We start from the raw sequence: 7138 nt of genomic DNA on the forward strand, positions 1-7138 counted from the left end.
AAAAGGGGAAAATGGTTTCGTAAGTATTTCAGATAAAAATAAAGCAAGAATTGATTTTGCTTTTCATAGCTTAAAAAAAAAAAAGGTATCTTGAAAAACAACCTATTGCCCACAGGGAGAAAGAGGCCTTATCTGATTATAATAGGGATTGGTTTTTTTGTACACACTGACATTTGGTACAGGCCCTATCTTTGAATCATTCTATTTCTAGCAGCATCGCGACGTTACTTGTAAGTGTTTACTGCGCTGTTAAAATAGAAAGACGTGAAAACATGCGGTTTCCTTCTTAAAGGAAACCCACTGGGGTTGCGTCACTACGTTGGCCCTCAGAAACTGTTGAATTATGTCTTTGTTAGTATGGAGGGAGAGAGAAGCCTGCTTCCTTCACCCTACTCTTATGCTGCTCTTATCAAGCTTGCAGATGTCACAGCTGCTGACTCTAGCTGGGAGAGGGGCATCACTGGCAACAAAACAGAGGACAAAATAGGCCTTCAACAGAGTAGGCAATGATATTCCACTATTACCACAGACCGGCTGTATAATTGGGTAAAAAACGCGCTGTGAGGCCGCATGTCCTCTAGATTGCTTTTAATAATGATCCCCAGTGACAGTAACAGTGGGAAAGTGCTCATTCTCTTTAACTTGGGTGGGAATCTTCACTTCGATAATATGTCACCATATCTGAAAAATTTGCATACCATATGACCTGGCAATTTTACTTCTAGAATGTGAAGAAACTCGTCATGAAATTCTGAAAGTATTCCTCTATGAAAATATTAATCTCTATTTAGCTCTCAGAAGACAACTCTTAGGAACAATTACCTTTCCAACTATGAGACCCAAGTTCAGAAGGGTAACATGATATAATAACTTGCAGCTATTAAAATTACGATGTAAAAATACAATGAAATGAAAATGGTCAATATGGAAGAGCAGTTTACAAATAAGTACACAGTGCAGCAGTTTTGTCCATGTGTGTGAAAATGGCTATTTATTTTAAGAAGTTTGAAACTGTATGCACTAAATTCTTCGTCACTTAAGTCTGAGTGTTAAATATACAGAGATTTATTCCTCTTCAATCCTGCAAAAATATTGACTTGAGAAGATTTACAAAACTGTATCTGTCACTTGCACCTCAGTTTAAATAAGCTTATTACCTCCTTCCAGAGAGCAAAGTTTGATGGGTCCAAAGGAGGATGAACAATAGCACAATAGGGCACCTGAGAGGAAGGTCAAGTGCATTCATGCAGGCTCAGGTGGCCCACAGAAACCTGGGACTTGTCTCTAGTCTATCAGTCTGGGGAGAGATTGGTAGTAATTTAGTCATCTAAGAATTCTGCTCAGGTTCTTGGCATTTAACAGTTCTATCAATGGATAAAAACATTTGGAGTTTATTATCTGTTTTTAAGCAGATCCAAATGGAGACCCTACCTCCTATTGACCGAAATGTGTCATAATGAGTACAGATCTGTGGTACATTTGTATATTGCATAGACTCTGGCCTGTTAGCTCTGTTGGTCTTCATGTGTTTAAAATAACCTGGACTATCTTGAATCTCTTCCTTCTCTTTGACATTTTCATCATTTATTTATTTCCATTGGGAAAATGCATTTTTGTGGAGGTTATCATTCAAACAACCTAGGTATTAAGTTTAGACAGAAGATTAAAGTAGAATTAGGCCCCATCGCTATGATAAGTGCCCTGCTTCTTCTAATACTTTTATTACCACTAATCCTGCATGAAGGAGAAAACATTTATTGGTTATCTCTTACGATTCAGGTGTTTTATATAATTAAATTACATGTTAAATAATTTATATGTATTTCATAAATTATTATAAGCAACCCTTTAAGGACAGCAACTAACTCTTGTTTGCAGGTGAGGAAACCGAACCTTCAAAATCCCAAGCAATGTGCCCAACTTCACACATCTGCGAAGGTTGGAACTGTATTCAAAGCCTGGCCTTCCTCAACTCCAAGGTCCCACTTTCACCTTCTATGCTCTCTATCTGGATTTTTAGAAGAAAAAAAGAGACCCTTTCATGCACTGTTAACACTAGAATCACTATTGCTATCACCACCAGCTAGAATGGGATCTTTAGGGGCCATTTTCAATAATAAAATGCATCACTGTGGCCAAGCTGACTGCCTCTCTCCTGACTTTTTAAAAACAATGTAAGGTCAATCACAGAGTGTTTGATTCCTAGGTGATGTGTGCTGTCTAAAGCACTCTCAGATAAGCCCAAAGTTGCTCAAAATTCTCAGACACCCATCTCCACTTTCCCTGGCACACCTGTCACGTCACACTTGAGTTTATTTCCACCGTCTGGCCTCAGAATCTTTGCGTTCAAGTTATTTTAGACAACTGATGATAAAGTAGCACTCAAGTCAGTATTTTGGATGATTTGAGGTTCTTATTTACCTTCTCTTGGTCGACTTTTTTTAGTATCCTGTAGGCTTACACATAGAAATGACAACCTGGGTTGAGTCTATTTTCACTGCACTTGACAAGCTCACTGGACCGAAAGACCTCCAGCCTAGGTGGGAATAAATACGCTGAAATGTCTAAATTACTTAAACATATTTCCTCTCAATCAGAAATGTGAGTTCTCACCAGGCCTGTTGAATGCGATTGGCCATTTTAGTTAAGGCCCACTGGAAGGAAAGAGAATACAATATTTTTAAGAATAGATGAACAATATCTTTGATATCATAACTGCTCTCCCACACAGGGATTTTCTGTTATAAATTTGGTGGGGCTGAGAGAGAAGCAATGGAGACTAGGGGAGAGCCAAAGGGAAATATATTTATATTTTTACATATACTATATTATTTACATTATGTAAATGAAATTGGGAAATGATTTAGTTGCTTTCTCAAAAAGTCAATAACACCAGTTACTATTTAAAGAATATTTAAAAGTATAAGATATATAATCAATAACAATAACTAGCATCTATTAAGCATGTGCTATGCACAAGGCACAGTGTGCTTCACACATACACACACACACTTATATGTATACAACTCTCCCAGGAGCCTAGTGAGTTCTCATTTGACAGGTAGCATAACTGAGACTCAGAGAGGCTATAAAATAAAATCATTCAAATACACCGGGTCAGGAAGTGGCAAAGCCAAGATTATAAACACAGGTCTTTGGGCTCTGCAGTGGTAGTGTTCATCTATGTACCATGTATCTTCCCTGATTATACTTTGCTGGGTACCAGAGTTTCTCAAGTTATAGCCTGATGTTACCTATATTAAATTCACCTGGGGTACATGCTAAAGCTTAATTTTGGGGCTCTACCTCTGATTTTCCAAATTAGAACTCCCGAGAGGCAAGACCCAAAGATCTACATTTTTAATTTGCTTCTTGGGTGACTTCTTTAAAATGTGAGTATTTGAGAGCCAATGTGGTTAGAAGGCAAGTCCCTGACTGTTAATGTGACAGTCACAGTGGAAAGACCATGGTAAGGGAAGTCAGATGACCTGGGTTTTAATCCCACCCTGCAAGTACCTAGTTCTGTGACTTTGGACAAGTCCCTTCACTTTTCTGGGCTGCATTATCACATGTCAAGTGATGATGTTAGATCAGACGCCTACTCTAATATTTCTTAGATATTTTAAGTAGACCTTCACAAAACAGGACAGAGTTCTATGATAGTCTGCACTAAGTTCCCTTTGTAGGGCCGGCCACTGCATTTCAGAGAGACTTTCCCTNCGTGGAGCACGGTAAAAGCTGGCCAGTGCCACTGCCACGCAACACTGTGACCCGGCAGCAAGATCACGTGGCTACTTGTTCCGGGGACTCTGTGGCTCTTGCAGGCACAACTGAAGATAGGTGAGTGATGGCTGTCATTCCAAATGTGCCAGCGTTGAGGCACAGAGGTAATTTTTTGGTTTTTCTCTGGCCAGCAGCATATTTTCATGGAAAACAAGCAATATTTCCTGTTTGAGAAAGCAGGGGGATTTTAGAACTGACACCAACAGCTCCCTAATTTATTTCAGCAAAGAGGTAATCGTGTCCAGTCTCTGAAACTATTCCTGCGGATCCACCAGCATGCATTTCATTTGTGGCCCACACAACCGTATTGGCCTTTACAAGAGAAGCAAATATGCCCTCAGCGCCTGCTTTGTATTGGCAATTAACTGATCTGTGGGCAGAATCCGGTATCTGCATATGCAAATGCACGTTTAGCAGTGCACCCTAGAACGCAGGGACACATTTCATTTTGCAGGCATATTTTGGGAGCCTGGAAGAATATGTGGTCTTTGTCTTAATCGGCAGTGGCTTGTCCAGTGTTTTCCATACCAACATGTTTACTAAATGAGTGTTTGATCTTTCGGTCCCAAAATAAACAGCTAATGAATATTCATGCATATTGAATGCAGTCAGAGAAAAAGCCAAGAATAGAACATCAGAGTGCCTACTCCTACTCCCCATCTGTAACCATTAGGAAAACAGGACTACATTGCCACTAGCTAGGCATGGAGTCATTCATTCAACAAACAGCTATTAATTGCACATTATGTACAAGCCACTGAAAAAAACAATAGAGGCTTTTTTTTTTTTTTAATTTCAAGGAGGACAAATTACCTGAAGTAGAAAATAATGATTTAAGAGTATTCATTCAACAAATATTTACTAAGTACGTACTACACATGAGACCCTGATATAGGCACTGAGGCATCAAGCTCTTAATTTTTTAAAAGTGATAAAAATCATTTCCCTTACAGAGTTTATGTTCAGTTTGAGGAAGACAAAGAACAAATGAGTGTAAAATATACAGTATGACTGATGATGGCAAGTACCGTGCAAAAAATAAACAAGTAGAAAAGCGAATATGGGTGCTGTGAAAGGACACTAATTTAACCTGGGAAATGAGGAAAGTCTTACAAAGAGGGTAAAATATGAATATAGATTTGATGGAGATACGGGAGTGAGCTACAGGGGTGTCAGTGGGAAGAGTATTCGAGACCTAGGAAATTTTGAGCGCGGTGCGTCTGAAGAAGGCGAGCACTCAGGAATTTAGGAGTATGCGAGGGAGGCTAGCGTAGCTCACGCAGAGGGAACACATTTGAAGAGAAAAGCTCAAGATAAAAGGATGTCAGATCATGTAAGGCTTATAGAAGATATAAAAGCCTTTGGCTTTGACTCTGAGTAAGATGGGAGGCAATCGGGGTTTGAGCAGAAAAATGATTCAACCCGGATTTTACAATAATGTCATTAGCCTGTGAGCTCAAAGTAGACTGTAAGGGCAAGGACAGAGGAAGCAAGTCCAATGGGGTGGTGTGGACTATCATCAGGTTAAGGAATGATGAGGGTTGATCAGGATAGAAATGGTGGAAATGATGAGAAGTATCTGAATTTGGGATACCTTGAATGCGGAGCTCATAAGATTTCTTGAACCATCTAACGTTTCATTTTGAAATACAATACACATGCAGAAAAGTGCATCAAATAGAAACGTAAAATTTATTACCAATGCAATATAATGTAATATACGTAATATAAAGCAAACCCCATGTATCCACCACCCAGGTTAAGAAATAAAACACTGACAGCACTCGAGCTGCTCCACTCAACAAGTCCGAACAAAGACTGATTTAAGTAGAGTCATGGGAGATATAAAAGAGACGCAATCATACTTACAGAAGTGAAAAGGACAGTGTCTGAAATAAAAAAAAAAAATTCACTAGGTAGGATGAACGGCAGAAGACACAGTGCAAAATAAAAGAGTAGTGAACTTTCCAAAATGGTGTCTTTAATGAAAAGCGATAGAACTACATTCTTAAGAAACATGACGGACATCTTCCAAGAGAAATAAAAGCTCTTCCTGAGGGTTCTGTCACTGCCAGGGGAAATATTCTCTTCACAGTAGAAAACACAGATTCAGAGTGGATTGAGACTGTTCTTGTTCAGTCCTGGTATCCAATCACAGTGGCTACAAATTCCAGAGAGCAGAAGAAAGTATTGGCCAAACATTTCTTAGAAAATTGCGATAACCTAGATGGTATACAAGTTACGTGGTTTTGGCTACAGGGGAGTCTCCTTCCAAGACACCGTTGGCTCGAAGTGCCTGCTCACTTGGTTGACGTCACAGGAACAGATACAGTAGCAGGAATTGCTCTAATTAAAAACATGGAACAAAAGATCCTGTCCCAGGCTATTCTGTTCCATTGGCAGAAAAACAGTATCACAACAGCTTGAGGGAAAGACCATGACAAAGATGCTTTTGCACACAGAGTAACACAGTTTTCATCGGTGCCTGTATCTGTGGCCAGGGAGAGCTGTACCGTTTATAATATGTGTGAGACAATAGGGGAGGAAGATCTAAGACATTCAATGGTAGCAAACTGTACAGAGGCACCACTAATAATTAGACCTGATTCTTGAAATCTTTTTAACAGTATATTAAAGATTTTAGATATTTTAGTAAGCAATGCCCTGTTACTGAGAATTCAAAGGACAACAAGCTGCTGCCATGTTATCTTAGAGTCAGTCAAGGGGATGGTATAGATAGACCTCACGTGAGATTGCAGAAGGTATAAACCAAAACAAACAAACAAAAACCAGAGTATTAAAATATTTCCTTTGGTCCTGGTGAAGCTCCGCTCCAGAAATTAACAAGGTATCCCTTGAATTTTCCCTTCAGGCACTGTATGGTCTTGGGATTAATGTCTTCAAGGACGCAGGTGCTCATCCCAACAAAAGGCCCAGAAAGGGCTGATTATCTTTACATGGGACACGACAGGAAAATTCATTGCACTTGAGAAAAAGATACCTTGAAGAATTTGGTCATGGTCTTCTCTGTACTGTCTTCAAGAGTGGGAAGATGGCAAGGAGCTACTCACATATGATGAAGAAAAAATGCAAAATTAAAGAATGAGCCAGAAACGGCATCCCATGAGGCCTTGCTTTATGAGTAGATACGTGAGCACACGTGTGTGTGTGGGCCTGCGTGCAAGCAGGCATCCGTGGGTGTATCTAATACATCAAGTTTATTGTACAGATGTATTTCTTTATGTTCTATGATACATTACAGCCATGTTATTTGTTGGTTTATGAACATACTGTCCTTTCCATTTTTTCCCCCAAAGTTTAGGTAACCTCTAATTAGAAAATGTATTTAATCATG

At 39.4% G+C, this 7138-nt stretch overlaps 1 pseudogene; it reads left to right on the forward strand.

Annotated features, from left to right (window-relative positions):
* Nucleotides 1–5754: 5754 nt before the first annotated feature.
* On the forward strand, nucleotides 5755–6929 carry LOC103663905 (annotated as a pseudogene).
* Nucleotides 6930–7138: the final 209 nt, after the last annotated feature.

Source organism: Ursus maritimus, unplaced genomic scaffold, assembly GCF_017311325.1.
Source record: "Ursus maritimus isolate PB19 unplaced genomic scaffold, ASM1731132v1 scaffold_5, whole genome shotgun sequence".
Classification (NCBI taxonomy): Eukaryota; Metazoa; Chordata; class Mammalia; order Carnivora; family Ursidae; genus Ursus; species Ursus maritimus.